General features: G+C 46.9%; 1 protein-coding gene across 3 annotated transcripts in view; it reads right to left on the reverse strand.

Moving 5' to 3' along the window:
• POLA1 (DNA polymerase alpha 1, catalytic subunit) overlaps positions 1–19,284 on the reverse strand; it is a 349,978-nt gene that overhangs the window by 259,520 nt on the left and 71,174 nt on the right. The window lies entirely within an intron of this gene.

Consider the following 19,284-nt stretch of genomic DNA (forward strand, 5'->3'; position numbering starts at 1 on the left):
CATCAGGGTCACAATCGTGACCGTCAATGGGAGTTTTGCCATTTACTTCAATGGGAGTTATCTAGATCAGCAACATGTCTTCCACAAGACAGACGTCAGACTATGCTAAAAAGAATTCTTGAGCTCCAGTCATATAGTTAGTCAAATGTCAGATTTTGCCTCAAACTATTGCAAGCCCATTACTAAATCATTTCTGATTGAAAAAAGAATAAAAAAGAAGTTTAAAAGGGAACTTTTATACCAGAGCCAATTTGAGAAAAGAATGAATCCAAAAAGTTACTCTCACAAACAAAGGGGAGTTTTATTTTGGTTTTTAAATCTTTCAAATTAAAAATAAATGTTTATAAAAACCTGCCATCTTTGGCATTCCCTAATACCAACAAAGATGCAAACTGGGTTCTCTTCAGAAATATGTTAATGTTCCGTCAATGATTAAGAGAAAATATATAAAAAGAATGGTTTCTTAAGCATATAAGAATGGCCACAAGGGGAAGGCCAATGGTCCATTTAGCCCAGTATCCGGTCTTCCAGCAGTGGCCAATGCAAGAAGCTTCAGAGGAAATGTATAGAACAGGGCAAATACTGAAACATCCATCCTGTCTCAGCTTCTGGCAGTCGGAGGTTTAGGGACATCCAGAGCACAGGGTTGTGTTTCTGGCAATCTTGACTAACAGTCATTGATGGACCTATCCTCCATGAACTTCTCATTCTTTTTTGAACCCAGTTATACTTTTAGCCTTCACAATATATTCTGGCAACAAGTTCCACAGGTTGATGGTGTGTTGTGTGAAAAAATACTTCCTTTTGTTGATTTTAAACCTAATGCCTATTAATATCATTGGGTTATCCCTGCTTCTTTTGTTATGTGAAAGGGTAAACACCGCTTTCTCCACACCATTCATGTTTTTATAGACCTGTATCCTATCCCTCCTTAGTCATCTCTTTTCTAAGCTGATCAGTCATGTCATTCTCTCCCCCCCCCCCCCTCCAGCCCGCCTTTTTAATCTCTTCTCATATGGAAGCTGTTCAATACCATGATCATTTCTGTCGCCCTTCTCTGTACTTTTTCCAATTCTAATATATTTGTTTTGAGATGGGGCAACCAGAACTGCATGCAATATTCAAGGTGTGGGCATACCATGGATTTATATAGTGGCTTTCTGATATTTTCTCTCTTATCTATCCCTTTCCTAATTGTTCCTAACATGGTTAGCTTTTTTGACTGCCGCTGCAGTCAAAAAAGCTAAGAGAAAGTTACCATAGTAACTTTGATTCTTCTTTGCTGTTCCACACATATTCATTCTCCTAGGTTGAAATCCCAGCCCTAGTGAAATCAGTGGAAGTTCTGCCCTAGGATTTCACCTCGGATCATTAACAAGCAGTCCCTAGATCCAAAACGTGGTAAGATCTAGGAGCCTCAAATTGAACAATTGCAATAATGGTTTCCCAAATGGAGCACCTTATCTAGAAGTAATTACTCTAGACGGCATAAATCTGTGTACAGGTGTGGACTGAACTACAGGTTGCAGCCTTGCACATCTCTACATTAGAAATATTTTTCTTAGCCTCAAATGCAAGTCTCTTTTATGCTTGTTGGAATGTGTCTCTTCACCTGATTTTGTTTTCTGGAATTCCCATTAGCAAGAATATGCTCAATTTGCGTTTCTTGGACATTCTCTGGATAGACACTGATAGATCCTTAGCTTTCAACCCTTGCACTATGAACAATGTACATAATTTAAAAGAACAGCTAAACTCAGTTTAGAGAGTAACTGAAAGCCGTCTTTAGAGCTACGCAATATAGCATAGCCTAACAAAGTACTGAATGAGGCATGAAGAACAATGGAAGCAGGTAGGCCAATTAACTAGTGAAAAATCAGAGACAGCTTTCATAAGAATGTTTTGGGTAGGCATAGCACCACTTTATTGTTATGGAACACCATATACAAAGAGTCAGCCATTACCGTCCAAATCTTAGAGGCAACCTCTGATGCAATCACCATCAGAAAAGCAATCTTCCATGAGAGAAACAGTGCTGGAAAATGCCTTGACAATGGTTCAGATGGTGGTTCTATGAATTTGATGAACAACACATTTAAGTACCAAGATGGAAACAGCGCACAACAGAGGAAACGAAGTGGAAGGAAACATGCAGTTGATTAGCAGAGCTGCGCACATTCGGCAACGTGTGTTCATGCGTTGCTCCTGCAGCTGCTCCCAGGACCCTCTTGCTGGCTGTGCAGAGCGGGGGGATGCTGATGTCAGGGTGCCTCCCTCCCTCAGCCCCTGTACCCCATCTGCAAAGAGCAGGGTAGAAGGGGCAGGGCTCATCAGGACTTGCAGCAGCTCTGAGGTCTGAACAAGCCTTCTGGTGAGTGACTTAAAGAGACAGCACACACAGGCGTTTCTCAGAAACTTCCCCAGCAGCCAGCACACACACACAGTCTGTGTCTGTCTGTCTCACACACACACACACACACACACACACAGTGTCACACACCTCCCAACTCTGTTGTTGTTACTTCTTGGTACTTCCTGCAATGCACATATATTCTCTGTAATTTTATTCTTTCAAAGTGTGTTATTTTAGTGTTTAGACTGGTCTATGCACTTCATAATTTTTATTTCTCTCTTACACTTAAATTTAATTCTTTGAGTAATAAGTTCTAAAATGCCTAACCTGTCTTGGCTGGAGTAATTATCCCTATTGGTAACTTTTAAAAAAATATATATTATATCTAAGTTTTTTGTTTCTACTGCTGGCGCACATCCACACATTACCATGGTACACATAACAAAATTTATTCCACACATGGGTGGAAAAAATTAGAGGGAACACTGAAGTGGACCCTTTACAAATTTAAGACCAGAGAAAAAAAGAAGAGTCCTGGTACTGGTTGATGAAAGACTCAAATCATAGTCAGATGCACTCTTGCTGAGTTGAGTGGAGGAACCAGCTCGCCTGAAATGAAGCTGTTAATCCAAAATGGAGAATAAAAAAAATAAAAAATAGTGGGAATCAGATCTTTGTCGTGCCCAGATGCTAAACAGGTTCCATTTCATACAGTAGAGATTTTGGGTAGAGGGGTGCCTTTTTATAGCAGAATTTTCTGGATTGTTCAAGCTGTTTAACCAGCTACTGGGCAAGCTCACAGGCTCATGGACCCCAGATCAGGATGTAGAATCTAACCCATCCCCTGGAAGGAGACCCAGTAGACTGGGCAAAAGCTGGAGGAGCCACTGGTAAGTCAAACAAGCCACAGTACCAAAACCCATGAACCCAAAAACAGGACTATCAGCAGCACCTTCCTCTTGCTGCATCTTCTAGAGACCCATGGGAATGGGAGTGTAGCAGGGTGGACACCTGCTCCTGCCTGGAAGGGCCTGAGATAACCCAGGAAGCAGGCAGCATGAAGGCTGAGCTGATTGGGGGAAGTGACTGCAGCTGGGGCCATGCCCCAATCAGGCCTCAGCTGGCCCTATATAAGAGGCTGGGAGCCAGGAGCCAGGAGCTCTGCCTTCAGAGAGAGAAGGGCCTGGCTGCAGGGAGCTAGACAAAGAGTACCTGAGTGGAGCAGGGCTGGGGAAAGGCTGAGGAGCTGGGGAGCTCCAGCCTGGAAAGCCCCAGGCTGCGGCCTAGTAGTAGGCCAAGGGGTACTGTGGGTTGCAGAGGGCAGCCCAGGGCTAGGCCAAGGCAGCAGGTTCAAACCCCCCTTGCCAGTGATGAGTGGCCTATCCTGCAGTCTGCCCCAGGGAGCGGGGGCTAGTTGGTGACTGGCAGTGGCCTAGTGCTGAGGCAAGGTGGGGATAGTGGGTGGGGGTTCCCCAGGGAGGGGAGACCCAGATCTGTGGGGTACTGCCAGGGGGCAGCATCCCAGTAATAGGGGCACCGGGTCCTGGGAGGGACACAGGCGCCAGTAGAGGACAAGGCTGATCACCGGCCTGCAGAGGGCACTCCAGAGGCTGGTGAGCTAATTCCCTGGACAACCAGTAGGAGGCACCGCAGGGGTGAGTCCGGACCTCTTACAGGGAGGAACTGAAGGGAAAGCATACAAGAATAGCTGGCTCTAACCCAGGAAGAATACATCAGTAAGGAACCCACTCATTTCACCCCTACAATAAAACTGGTTTATTACCACCATCACCCCACCAGTCATGGAACAAGCCTAGCACACAAACAGAACAAGAAAACAAAAGCTTACAGTAAGACAAGAGACAACAAATAGATAAAGGCAAATAGGAGAGTACAAGGAAACAATATTGGTCAGCATGATTGGCAGTGGTCTCAGCACAGCAGGAGCTTAACCATTGTCTATTTTTTGTAGGCTTCATGGCAGAGGAGATTTTTTAAGCAGAGATTTGGAGGAGGCTAATTCATTAGTTTTGCGAATGTTTACAGGGAGAATCTTCCAAGGCTAAGGGCAGCATTGGAGAAAACGCAAAGATGCTTATTTGGAGGTTTTACTGGGCAATGGAGTCTGGCATCATGGGTCTATCAGAGATGGGATTCAAACTTTCAATACTGAATGAGACAGGGTTGGGGGGGGGGAATAGGTCATGGAGGGCTTTGACAGTAAAAACAAAACAAAACAAAAAAAAGTAGTTTATGTTTGATACGATACAGAAGAGTGAGCCAGTGGAGGGATGCAGAGATGGGGTGACATGGTCAAAGCAACAGATTATGAAAATCTATGCAGTAGTGTTCTGAAGGATTCTGAGCTGGGCAGGATTGTATGTGTCAAGCCCAGAGAAAAGCATATTGCAGTAATCAAGATGAGAGATTATGACAACTTGGACAAGAGTTTTAGCTGTGTAGATGGACAGGAAGGCCACACCTTAGAGATGCTATGCAGAAAGAATCTGCAAGATTTATATGTAACCTGGATGCGAGAACCTAGAGAGACGTTTAAGTCAAAAATGACACCCAGGTTATGTGCCTGACAGGCAGAATGTCGGTGATCTCCACAGGAATTGAGGTAAGTGAAAGCAATTGAGAATGGGGGGGGGGGGAAGGAGAGTGTGTGAACAGGAGCTCTGTTTTAGATATGTTGCACTTGAACTGATGACTTCACATCCATGAGGAGATATCAGTGAGGCAGGCTGAGATTTTAAATTGGACAGAAGGACACAGCTCTAGATTAGAGAGGTAGATCTGAGTCAGATAGTAGTTAAACTTGTGTTGTAGCTGAGATTACCCACAGATCAGGTATACACAGACAGAGCTGTGAGAGACCCCCACAGAAATCTGGAGGTGGGGATGAGGAGGATCCTTTGAAGGACACGCTGAAGGACGTGCACAGTCACTGGAAAGTTTTTCCCCTAGAAGCACCCGTCGGGTCGGCTATGGAGCCCCCTGGAGTGGTGCCTTCATGGTGCTCAATATATGACCCTGCCGACCCGGCACCTCCTCAGTTCCTTCTTGCCGGTTACTCCGACAGAGGGGAAGGTGGGCAGGTTTGGAATGGATTTGAGCAACACATCTCTATGAACAACAGTTACGAGAAGGTAACTGTTTTTCTTCTTCAAGTGATTGCTCATATTGATTCAAATTAGGTGACTCCCAAGCCTTACCTAGCCAGTGGGGTCGGAGTTATGGAATCGCTGACTGGAGCGCCGCTCTGCTGAAAGCTGCATCATCTCTGGCATGCCAGATGATGGCGTAATGAGAGGTGAACGTATGTACCAAGGACCAAGTTGCTGCCCTACAGATTTCTTGTATCCTGACCTGGGCCAGGAACACCATCGATGAGGCCTGAGCCCTCGTGGAGTGTGCCTTAAGAGCCGGGGCTGGTATTTTGGCCAGCTTGTAGCACGTGCGGATGCATAACGTCATCCAGGAGAATATTCTTTGAGATGAGACCAGGAGTCCTTTCATCCGGTCTGCCACCACCACGAACAACTGGTTCAACCTCCTGAACGGCTTAAATGTGCTTGATGTAAAAAGCTAGTGCTCGCCGAACATCCAGGGAGTGCAGCCTTTGCTCATGGCTACTGGCATGAGGCTTAGGATAAAAAACAGGCAGGAAAATGTCCCGACTAGTGTGGAAGTGTGACACAATCTTAGGAAGAAAGACCGGGTGAGGCCTGAGTTGCACCTTATCCCTGTGGAAAACCATATGAGGTTGGTCTGAGGTAAGGGCCTTTAACTCAGACACACTCCTTGCTGATGTAATGGCGACCAGAAAAGCTACCTTCCACAACAGATAGAGAAGGGAGCAAGTCGCTAGCGGTTGAAATGGGGGCCCCATTAACCTGGAGAGGACCAGGTTAACGTCCCACGTGGGGACAGGATGTGTGATCTGAGGATGTAGGAGTTCCAGACCCTTGAGGAACCAACCAACCATTGGGTTGGCAAAGACCAAGCGTCCAGATGCTCCTGGGTGGAAGGCCAAGATAGCCACATATAGAGGTGTACTTTTATGGAGGACGCTGCCAGGCCTTGCTGTTTCAGGTGCAGAAGGTACCCTGAGACATACGGGTGCCTGAAGAGAGGGTGTACGACGCTGGTCAAACCTACAAGTAAATCTTTTCCACTTTGCGAGATATGTGGTTCTGGTGGAGGGCTTCCTGCTGCCAAGGAGGACCTCCCTTACTTGTTATGAGCACAGAAGCTCCATGGAGTTCAGCCATGAAGTTTCCAAGCTGTGATGTGGAGGGACTGTAGGTTGGGGTGATGAAGACGACCGTGGTCCGGAGTGATCAAGTCGGGGAGGAGAGACAATGTGATCGGGGCATCCACTTACAATTCCAGGAGCATGGTGTACCAATGTTGTTGAGGCCACGCTGAGGCTACCAGAATTCTCTGCCCTGTCCGTGCGGACCTTGAGTAGCAGCTTGTGCACAAGAGGGAATGGGGAAAAGGCGTAGAGCAGGCGGCCTCCCCAGGATAGCAGGAATGCGTCTGTGATTGAGCCTGGGCTGTGTCGCTGGAAGGAGCAGAACATTGGTCACTTTCTGTTGCTCTGGTGGCAAACAGGTTGACCTGGGGAAACCCCCACCTTTGGAAGACGAGGTGTGGCCGGATGGACCACTCGTGATTGCAGAAGGACCTGCTGAAGCGGTCCGCCAGCATGTTCTGAACTCCTAGTAGATAGGACGCTTCCAGGTGAATGGAGTGGGCTATGCAAAACTCCCACAGCCGGAGGGCTTCACGACATAGGGGAGAGGACCGGGCTCCACCCTGCTTGTTGATGTAAAACATGGCAGTGGTGTTGTCAGTCAGAACTGCTACGCACTGATCTTGTAGTCGGGCCTGAAAGGTCTGGCATGGTAGTCGCACTGCCCTCAGCTCCTTGACGTTGATATGGAGGGAGAGCTCATCCTGCGACCAAAGGCCCTGCGTTTGGAGGTCTCCCAAGTGTGCTCCCCATCCCAGAGCTGATGTATCCATTAGTAAGGACAAGGAAGGCTGAGGGCTGTTGAAGGGGACTCTCTCTCACACCGTCTGAGGGTTGAACCACCATTGAAGGGACTCGAGCACCTGTCCCAGCACTGTGACCACTGAATTCAGGCCATTGCGTCCCAAGCGATAGGCTGAAGCAAGCCATGCCTGTAGAGGCCTGAGCCTCAGTCTAGCGTGCCAAGTTACGCAAGTGCAAGCTGCCATGTGGCCAAGGAGACTTGTGGTAGTGGTTGGGTATTGCCTGAGGCCTTGAATGATGTCCGTCATGGCTTGGAATCGGGGTCTGGCAGCCAGTCATTGAGGTAGGGGTATACCCTGCACCTGCCTCCGACCAAGGAAAGCAGCCACGACTGACATGCACTTGGTGAACACTTGGGGGGCTGTTGAGAGGCCGAATTGGAGGACTGTAAATTGATGTTTGTGGTCGACCACAAAGCGTAGGAATTGCCTGCCTGTAGGCTGAATAGCTTTATGGAAGTACACGTCTTCTATGCTAAGGGTGGCGTACCAGTCTCCCGGATCCAGAGAGGGAATAATGGTGCCCAAGGAGACCATGTGGAACTTCAACTTTACCATGAACTTGGTGAGTCCTCGCAGATCTAGAATGGGTCTGAGACCCCACTTGGCTTTGGGGATTAGGAAGTATCAGGAATAGAATTCCTTGCCCCTGAGCTCCTGAGAAACCTCCTCAACCACTCCCATGGTGAGGAGCGCCTGCACCTCCTGGATAAGGAGTTGTTCATGAGAAGGATCCCTAAAGGGGGACGGGGAAGGGGGGTGGGACGGAAGGCAGGAGCAGACCTGGAGAGACTATCCCACTTCTACAGTACGGAGAACCCAGCGGTCCAAAGTTATTTGGGACCAAGCACGGTAGAAGTGGGACAGATGATTCAAGTAAGATGGGGAAGGATCCTGAATTGAGGCTGGTGCGCCCTTCTCAGGTGCCCCTTCAAAGGCCTGCTTGGAACCCGACGATGGCTTAGTCAGACCCTGGCCTTGCCCAGGCTGGGGGTTGGGAAGGCTTGCGCCTGCCATTCCTGCCTCTTCTCCTACAGAAGTCCTGCCTCAGCCGAGGAGGATAGGAGCGCTGCTGCTGCCGCTGAGACTTGAAATGTTTATGTTGAGTTGCTGGGGTTTCATGGATTTCATGGTAGCCCTGGAGTCATTTAGGCTACGCAAACAGACCTACCGAATCAAAAGCAGGTCCTGCATGATCTGTTGAACCTCAGGCAGGAGTCCCGAGGCCTGCAGCCACGAGCTATGCCTCATGGCTATACTGGAAGACAAGGTGCATGCCACTGAGTCTGCACGTCCAGTGAAGCCTGTAAAGAGGTCCATGCCACCGCCTTGCCCTCCTCCACTATCGCTCCAAAATCCTCCCTGTTGACACCAGCTCCTTAAACTTGAGCATCGAGTTCCAGGAGTTGAAGCTAGTATCTACTCAGAATTGCCGGCTGGTTGGCAATCCTGAGTTGCAACCCCCACGTAAAATACTCTTTGCGCCCAAATAAATCTAGGCGCTTGGTATCCTTGGACGTAGGCGCTGGGGCTTGTTGTCCCTGCCTCTCCTTTTCGTTCACTGCAGCCACCACCAATGAGCAAGGCTGCGGGTGTGTGAAAAGCTATTTGTACCCCATAGATGGGACGATGTACTTCCTTCTCCACACCCTTCACGGTGGAAAGGATGGTGGCCGGGATCTGCCAAATGGTCTTAGCATTGGCCAGTATTGTCTTGATGAGGGGTAGAGCCACCCTCGATGGACTTTCCGGGGCCAGGATGTTGATCATCGGGTCCTTTGACTCCTCTACCTCCTCGGCCTGCAAGCCCATATTTTGCACCACCCTGTGAAGGAGGTTCCGGTGGGCACAGCTGTCTATGGGGGGCGGTCCAGAGACAGAGATGCCTGAGACCACCTCATCCGGGGAGGACGACAAGGAGGTTAATGGGCGAACAGGGTCCTCCTGACCCTCTTGGTCTCCAGGGGCCTCCTGTCCTGCCTCTCTGTCGGGGCCAACCATGCCTGGATCAGGCTCAGGAACTGGAGTTGGTCCCAGGGAAGGTCAAGCAACCGGTACCTCCTCAGCATCCCTAGGGGTGGGACGACTTGCCGATGCCGCCGGTACCCACAGTTCAGAGGTCACCAAAGGGGAACCTTTGGATTGGGTGCCCTGGGCCTGGTGGTACGCCCATGGGGTCCAAAATGGCCACTGTGCTGGTCCCTGCCACTGCACAGGCCATGGCCCTGCCCCCACCTCAGGCTTTCCATGGCCCAACCGGTGCCAGCCCCACCCTGAGTATCTGGACCCCATCTCAGAGTCCGAAGACAGGGACCGGAACCGCGATGGCCAGGGCGGGTACCGAGCGGAGCTGGACTGGGGAGTGGTGTCCGGGATGGATGGCAATTCCACCTCCTCAATGACCTGGCTCAAGGAGTCCCCCTTGCAGAGCCCAAGTCAACAGTGCCAGCTCCAAAGTCTTCGGCCTTGGGTATTCCTCTCTGGAACACGCCCCATTGGAGCGGGGGTGCCGCGGGTGTCTCTCAGAGTCCTTCCATAGTGCCATTCCTACCATTGCCGCCGAGGCACTGTGCACTGATGAGCTCGGTGCTGGGTCTTGCCACGCCGATGTAGGTTGCGGTTTGAGTGCCACCTCCATAAGGAGCTACTTGAGGCAAAAGTCTTGCTCCTTTTTTGTTCTGGGGCTAAACCCTTTACAAATTCTGCACTTGTCTGCTTGGCATGCTTCCCCCAAAGCCTTTCAGCAGGCGTCTTGGGGGTCACCCATTGGCATGGGCTTGTTGCAGGACTTGCAGGGCTTGAACCCCTGGGACTTAGGCATGCAAGACCCCGAAGGAGAACGCAGTCGGGGTGGAGGGTAAACCCTCCAGCCCAACAGCTAACTAACTACAATAACTAAGAACTAACTAAGAATTAAACAACTACAAAATACAAACAAACAGTCTGAATTGACCCTGCCCCTGTCCTGCATCAGGAGTTCTGGGAATGGGTGGATCTTGACCAGAGGGCAGACTGTTATTGACATAAGAACACAAGAACAACCATACTGGGTCAGACCAATGGTCCATCTAGCCCAGTATCCGATCTTCTGACAGTGGCCCTTGTCAGATGCTTCAGAAGGAATGAACAGAACATAGGAAATATGCAATTATTGAGTGATCCAACCCGTTGTCCACTCCCAGAGCATGGGGTGGCATCACTGACCATTTTGACTAACAGCCATTGATAGACCTATCCTCCATGAACTTATCGAATTTTTTTGAACCGTTATAGTTTCGGCCTTCACAACATCCCCAGCACTGAATTCTACAGGCTGACTGTGCATTGTGTGAAGAAATATTTCCTTTTGTTTGTTTTAAACCTGCTGCCTATTAATTTTTATTGGCTGACCCCTGCTTCTTGTTACGTGAAGGAGTAAATAATGCTTCCTTATTCACTTTCTCCATATCATTCATGATTTAACAGACCTCTATAATATCCTCCCTTAGTCGTCTCTTTTCCAAGCTGAAAAGTCCCAGTTTTTTAAATCTCCCCTCATACTGAAGCTGTTCTATACCCCTAATCATTTTGTTGCCCTTCTCTATACCTTTTCCAATTCTAACACATCTTTTCTGAGATCGGACGACTAGAACTGCATGCAGTATTTAAGGCATCGGTGTACCATGAATTTATATAGAATCAGAGGGTTAGGAAGGACCACAAAGGTCATCTAGTGGCATTATGATATTTACTTTCTTACTGTCTATCCCTTTCCTATGGTTCCTAACATTGTTAGTTTTTTGAACTGTCGCTGCACATTGAGTAGATGTTTTCAGAGAACTATCCACAATGACTCCAAGATCTCTTGAGGTAACAACTAATTTAGATCCCGTCATTTTGCAACCGTTTGTTTTCCAATAAGCATTATTCTGCATTTATAAACACTGAATTTCATCTGCCATTTTGTTGCCCAGTCACCCAATTTTGCGAGATCTCTTTTTAACTCCTTGCAGTCTGCTTCAGACTTAGCTATCCTATGTAATTTTGTATCATTTGCAAATTTTGTCAGCTCACCGTTCACCCCTTTTCCCAGATCACTTATGAATACGTTGAACAGCACTGGTCCCAGTACAGATCCTTGGGGGACACCACTATTTACCTCTCTCCATTCTGAAAACTGACCATTTATTTCTATCCTTTGTTTCCTTTCTTTTAACCAAATACGGATCCATGAGAGGACTTTCCCTCTTATCTCATGACTACTTACTTTCCCTTAAGAGCCTTGGTGAAAGACCTCGTCAAAGGCTTTCTGAAAGTCCAAGTACACTATATCCACTGGATCCCCCTTATCCACGTTTGTTGACCCCCACAAAGAATTCTAATAGACTGCTGAGGCATATTTCCCTTTAAAAAAAGCCATGCTGACCTTCCCCAACAAGTCATGTTCACCTGTGTATCTGATAATTCTGTTCTTTACTATAGTTTCAATCAATTTGCCTGGTACTAAAGTTAGGCTTAGCGATCTGTAATTGCTAGGTTCGCCTCTGGAATCTTTTTTAAAAATTGGTGTCACATGAGCTATTCTCCAGTCACCTGGCACAGAAGCCGATTTCAGCGATAGGTTATATACCTAATTTAGTAATTCTGCAATTTCATCTCTTAGTTCTTTCAGAACTCTTGGGTGAATACCATCTGGTTCTGGTAACATATTACTGTTAAATTTATCAATTTGTTCCAAAATCTCCTCTATTGACACCAAATCTGGAACAGTTCCTCAGATTTGTCACCTAAAAGAATGGTTCAGGTGTGGGAATCTCCCTCACATCCTCTGCAGTGAAGATCGATGCAGAGAATTCATTTAGCTTCTCTGCAATGGCCTTATCTTCCTTGAGTGTTCCGTTAGCTCATCAATCGTCCAGTGGCCACACCGATTGTTTGGCAGGTTTCCTGCTTCTAACCTACTTAGAACCTTGGGAACCAGAGGAATGGAAGGAAAGGCATATCTGAAACTGCTCCTCCATGACAGTAGGAGAGCACTGCCTTGGGCGTCGTGGCCTATGGCTCCCCGGAACAATATAGGGGGAGTTTGTTTGTTTGTGATGCAAAGTGGTCCCATAAAGGTGTGCCCCAGTGTGTGAAGATGTCTGTCAGAACAGAGTTGTGGATTTCCCACTCGTGGCCCACCGAGAAATGCTTGCTGAGACTGTCTGCTAAGGAGCTGTGGATATCTGGGAGTTATGCTCCCTGGATGGTGGTGTGGTGTCTGACGCACCACTTCCAGAGCCTGACTACCTCCAGGCAAAGTGGGAGAGATCTCACACCTCCCCGTTTGTGTGTAGATCACGGTGGTGATATTGTCCAACATTACTTGGATGTGGAAGGAGCAAATGAGTGGAAGGAAGGCAAGGCTAGTTGCCCACAGTTCCAGGATGCGGATATGCAGTCTGGCCTCAAATGTGCTCTTTGCAGTTTGACTGTTCAGGTGGGCACCCCAGCCCAGAACAGACATCTGTTACAATAGCAGCACTCGGAGTGGCAAAGGGAACTCCCACTCGTATCTTGTCTTGGTTTGACCTCCAACCAAAGAGGATGATGATCCTGGTGGGGACAGTCACCCGGGAGTTGATGTTGGGCAAGCAAACCAAATTGAGCCAGGCCTGGAAGCAACACAGATGAAGCCTGGCAAACAGTGTCACATACGTACACGCTGCCATATGACCTAGCAGCAATAGGCACATCCGAACTGTAGTGCTTAGTCTGTGTGAAATGAAAAAAAATTAGGGTTCCACATTGTCTGAAACCTTTCCATGAGGAGGAAGGCTCTTGCAGAAACAGAACCCAACATTGCTGTGATAAAGTTTATTGTCCTTGTGGGGGATAAAATGGACTTTTCTCTGTTCGTGCAGACCCCCAGGGGTGTGAGGCTTTGAATGAGATATTAAATAGCCAACCCAGGAGCCAGTCATGAAGGTATGGAAAGACTGTGTAACCCTGATGACTCATCTGGGCCATCACCATGGAGAAACTTGGTGCTGTCACTAGTCTGAAGGGGAGTACGTGAAATTGGAATGCTCCCAGCCCACCATAAACCGTAGGAACCTTTTGTGGAAGAGGTGACTTTCTATATGAAAACATGTCCTTCCTGTCAAGAGCCACAAAACACATCCCTTCTTGAAGAGAGGAGATTGATGTCAACATGACCATCCTCGATTTCAACTTCTAAATGAAGATATTGAGTTACCAAAGGTCCCAAATGGGTCTCCACTCTCCATCTTTGGGGGGGGGGGGGGGGGAGACTAGGAAATATGATTAATAGAACCCTCTTCCTTGATATGAGGTGGGATACACTCTATTGCCTGTTGGTGCAATAGGGATTCTACTTCCTTTTGAAGACTTGCTTCATGAGAGTTGTCCCATCAAGGGGCCAAGAAAGCAATTTGTGGGGAGGGAAAAAGATGAACTCTATGGAGTATCCCTGAAGGATAATCTCCGAGACCCAACTGTCCATTGCGATTAGCTCCCACTTGTGGGCAAACAAAATAAGACAGCCTCCAAAGACGATAGAAAGGGCAGGTGGCAACAGAATTGGTGAGCAGGTCTTGAGTAAAACGTCAAAAGTAGCTCCTAGTCGTGAGCTGGGAATGGGTCACAATTGTGATGGTAGAGGGGGTTGAAAAGTGGGGCCACTGAGTTTTAGGTCTCTTGCAGGGAGACTTGGCAGGATGCTGGTAGTAGAATGGATGAAGAGGAGGAGGAAGTGGTCTTGATTTATAGGTCTGACGCTTTCTCCTTGGGGCCAGTGTATAAATCCCCAGGGAGCTGATAGTAGACCTTGAGTCCTTTAATGAGTGAAGAGTCAGTTTCTCATTAAAGAGACTGGACTCGTCAAAGGGAAGGTGTTGGATAATATTCTGCACCTCCCTGGAGAAGACCGAGGATTGCAACCACAAATTCCTCTCATAGCAATACCAGTGGCCAAGCTTCTGGATGCTGTATCTGCCACATCAACTGCAGCCACAAAAGCCATTTTCGCGATCCTCCTCTAGAAGGGAGAGGAACTGGGCTCTGTCCTCAAAGGAAAGTTTGTCCTGAAAAGCCCCCAGCCTGAAGTAGTTATTAAAGTCATACTTGGCTATCTGGGCCTGGTAATTGGCAAGTGCACAGAGGAGAAGACCTTTCTCCCCAGGAGATCCAGTCTCTTCAAGCCCTTGTCTGATGGGACATCCCTGAGGTACTGAGATCTATTATATTCTGTAGCGGCCTGCACCACCAGGGATTTGGGAGCAGGATGGGAGAACAGGAATTCAGCTCCCTTTGCCAGACCAAAATAGCATTTCTCTGCCGCCTTAGGTGTGAGAGCGTAGGATGCTGGGATGTGCCAGACCAATCTCACTGGTTCCAATATGGCCTCATTAATTGTGAAAGCCACCTTACTTGGGCATTGAGGCTGCAGAATGTCCCACAGTCGATGGTTTGGGTCTTGGACTTCCTCCAGAGATATCTGGAGATCACTAGCCACACTTCGTAGTAAAGTCCTGGTATTGTCTATGGTCTTCTGGTGGGGGTGCCTCATCCAGGGAAGAGAGGCGATTTCCGACTGAACTATTGGTATCTGTGCTTCTAGTTGAATATCATCCTCTTCCTCCTACACTGACAGATCCAGTTGTTCGCACAAGGAGGAGGAGTGAAAAGGCTCCTGGGTGGTCCCAGATGTCTGGAATAGGGATCCTATGGGACCCCAATAGGGCCAGAAAGAGGGGCCAACTATTGGAGGGGGACCCCATGGCCTGGGGGATCATTGGTCACCTAGGCAGGTCATGTTCATAAGTCCTAGATCACCTGTCCAGGCTTTATTCGGACTGTGGAGATGAAGGAGGGGTCAGCTTTAAGCCAGGGGGGTGCTGCCACAGCCCCAGCACCCCTAGTTCCAGCACCTACAAGAAATGATGGTCCTTGTGCTTCAGTACCAGAGTCACCAATGGAACCAGTGGATCCTTCTTCCTACACACCTTACTCTCCACCCTGGGGGTTTTCTGCAGAGCCAGCTACTTAGAAGTCTATGTGTAAGGGCTTGACCGACTCGATAGGCTTGGGGAAGGAGTGCATCTTTTATGGACAGTCCTAGATGTGGATCTGTCCTTGCATCTATGAGAGAATGTCCCTTACTCTTATGGGAAGCCCTTGAGGAAGTCTTTGGGCACATGCTCAGAGGAGAGCTGCTCCTTTGGTGAGGCCAATGTACAGTGGAGTCTTCCTGGCCCAGATCAGAGAGTCCATTAAATGCAAGATCTTCTCCATTAAATGTTTTCTAAGGCAAAGCTCATTGGTGGAAATTAGCAACAAATGCTGCATAGGGCCAAAATGTGCGCCTTACCCAGGCAGTAGAGGGAGAGTCAGTGTTTATCTCTGACAGCGAAGGATCTAGGGCAGGAGATGCAATTTTTGAAGCCCAAGAGTCTGGACATAGGATCCAGTGTCCTCTCTGGCTTCAGCATTTCAGAAAACCTGTAAATAAGATTGTAAATAGTTATTCTTTAGCTTAGTTCAGTTGGTCTTAAAACTATTTACAATCTTATTTACAGGTTTTCTGAAATGCTGAAGCCAAAGAGGACACTGGATCCTGACTCAGACCATGCGGGGGTAAGAAGGAACTGAGAGGGTGTTAACATGCACAGCTTCTTATACCGTCGCTCTGAAGCATGAGGAGATCCACTGCGCATGTGTGGGCCAACAGACACTGCTTGTGGCATCGCTGGACTCAGGTTCATGCATACCCACATGTGGAATACACATAAGGAGCAGAACTTGAAGAACTGACTCTTACTTGTCCAGCAGGATACTGAAACTCTAGAGGAGGCTCTGAAGGATAGAGCTTTGTACTGGAAATGGTCATGAGTATATATAAATTATAAAAAATGTCATGTGTGAAAAATGTATGCATATATAGAGACAGCCTCCTTCAGCTCAAAAGAAAAAAACCCTTGAGATACCAGACAGAATTTCAAAAGTTGTCCCTCTTGAACATCCTTTGGTTTTTGTTTAAAAATTTGAGGTCTGTTGCATCTTCCTCTTATGTGGCATCTCAAGGAGAAAAGCACCACAAAAGGACTGCTGTCTTTTGAACTAGGATCCATAGCCCCTCCTACAACGTCTGATGGATGGCAAGAAATTCTTCAATTTCTCTAAATCATAAAGCACCGCTTTTGTAGAACACCTGAATATTTAGAATCAGCTAAGAACTCTTCTGCTTGGGCCTTCAAGTATCTAGGTCGCATGCCTCCACAAAAATCATACTGGATGTCAAAGCTCTAGTGGGAGTGTGAATGGCATCCACAAAGGCATCCAAAAAGGCAGCTACTAATGAGATTTTAAGAGGATCTGTTTCCCTCTCTCCCCCACTACATTTTGGGGAAGGAGGCCTGACAAACTGCCCCATTCAGATCAGCTCTGTCAAAACATGTAGATAGATCAGAGGCCCAGAACGCAACAACAGATGTTGATCACTTTCCCCAGCTGAACAATTCTCAAGGAGAAATGGAATGAAGCCTATATTTCCCTGCTGCCAGAGCTCAGAGGAAGGGGACAGAAAAGGAAGAGAGTAGGTAAGGTACTATGCCTGCTTCCCTTTGTTTTATTTTTCAATTAACTTATTTGGGCTTTTTGATTTCACTTTCTCTTCTTTCCCTTGCCCCTCCTCCCCAGCTTCCTTTCGCAGAAGTTAGTGACAAGCAGATGCTATCTTTCCTCCCTTTGACTACCAGTGCCTTGGAATTTGGGCAAATTATCACTAAAGAATTAATTTAAAAATCTGAATAGGAAATTTGAAATTAACCTGACTGGCAAACTTCATCCTTTCACTTAATGTACTGCAACATGAATTCTGTAACTTATCTATAAGTTGTGGTGGAAGAAAGAAGAGTAATTTTGCCCCTCTGTGGTCCAGTTTTCTGGCCAAGAAGGTGGGTCATTTGGGGAACTGATTGGAACAGTAAAGAACAATGTCCTGGAGGAGATGCCACTATGTGGAAAGATCACTGATCTGGGGTCACAGCCAATGGCAACCAAGTTGGCCCCAGACAGCAGTTTGGCAACTCTTCTGTTGTCCCACAAGAAACAGCCTTCTTCCCAGGGACTCGTGAATACAGAAGCCAAAACACATCTGACTCTCCACTGGAAGGCTATGTGTCAAAAAGGCTGGAAAAAAGAGTGACCTTATACTTACTGTCACTGGTCTGCAGAGAGATGGTTGATCATGTGGTACTGCCTCTCCTTGTTTCCAGTTGCTAAATTACATTACAGGACAGCTAAAATTACATTAAAAACTCTCCTATTACTTTTCCATGCAAGCAACTGCTGTAGTCACCACGAGAGAAGTAGCCCATGAAACTCATTAAGGTTTGTTCACACTCTGTAAAAGTTTCAGAACCACTATACTATAATCCAACCCAACAACGCCCCATTTGGATGGCAAATACTGCAGAGAATCCATTGTTTTTTTAAATCCCATTGGATTATAAAAATAATTCCTGTAAAATATATCTACTGGTCTTCAGTTTCAGCAAACACACACTTGTGCTTATAAACATTTAAAGCCAAATTTGACTTGGCAGTGTTCATAAGTTTTCTCCCTTTTCGGAAAGCATTTTTCTTCTTACAGAATATATAAAACTTGTACAAATAGGTTTGAGATACTAGGTAATATTTCAGATTAAAACGGAAACAACCCCCACAGATATTCTATATCATAAAAACAAACTAAAAATCATAGAAGATCAATTTAAAAGGATGTGTACTCAAGGATGGTCACAGTCATTTATTGACAAGATTGAAAGTCTTAATTGTTTAATGATCTCAAGGTATCTATCGCCATCTAGTGAACAACCACTACAATTACTACACTAGTCACTTTACAAATTACATTTTATTTGTTGGAATCACACGCATGAAATTCATGCTGCTCAAATTTCCGCACTGAAAGCTAACCTATACATGCCTGCAAGTTGTACCAGTCTGTACTGAGTGTCCAACATGTCATTACAGTTGTGTCAGATGGGATCTGAATCAGAGATTCCGTTGATGGTGTATGTCAGCGGTCAGCACCCTTCGGCACAAGGCCCATTGGCCGGGAACAGCAAACCGCAGCCACTGGGAGCTGGGGGGCGGCCCATGCCTGCAGACGGGCAACGTAAACAAAATGTCTCACGGCCCGCCAGCAGATTACCCTGATGGGCCATGTGCCGAAGGCTGCGATCCCTGGTGTATGTGCTGCACCTCTCACGTGCACAGCTATGTTGCCCTTCATAGAAGGAATTTCTGTCACATCACATGAAATTCTTTTGCCATTAAATCCAAGCGTGCATACGAGGTAATTGCTGCCCCATCAACATGATTTCAAACAAGTTTTTAAAGAATAATGTGTAATCCTTGAGTTTTTAGCCAGCACAACACACTTGCGTGGTCCAACCTACTTCTAATATGTCCTCACAGCTAAACCCAATCTCACCAAAATACTATTAATAAAAGTTAATAATATTGACAGCTTTCCAGTACTTTACACTATATGAATTTCCAGCCTTGTTTGTGTTTTTCACACCGAATCTTTCTGCAAATATATTTAGTGTGCAGCCCTCAACTACAGGATGGTTTGACAACACAGTAAAATGTAGCATTTCAAAATCTGACCTACATCTATTCAAGATACATTCCCTGGAGATATTTCATATCTTGTTTACCTATGCATGTATCATCAGGTGCATAATCATAAGGAATACCATTTAATCACATTTCAAAAAAACCTTATATGTTACTTTAAATTAGATCCCTAGGACTTTTCCTGAAATTATTTTTTCCTCATTAACCTCTTGATACAGACAGCCCACAGCTCC

Source organism: Chrysemys picta, chromosome 1 (assembly GCF_011386835.1).
Source record: "Chrysemys picta bellii isolate R12L10 chromosome 1, ASM1138683v2, whole genome shotgun sequence".
Lineage (NCBI taxonomy): Eukaryota > Metazoa > Chordata > Testudines > Emydidae > Chrysemys > Chrysemys picta.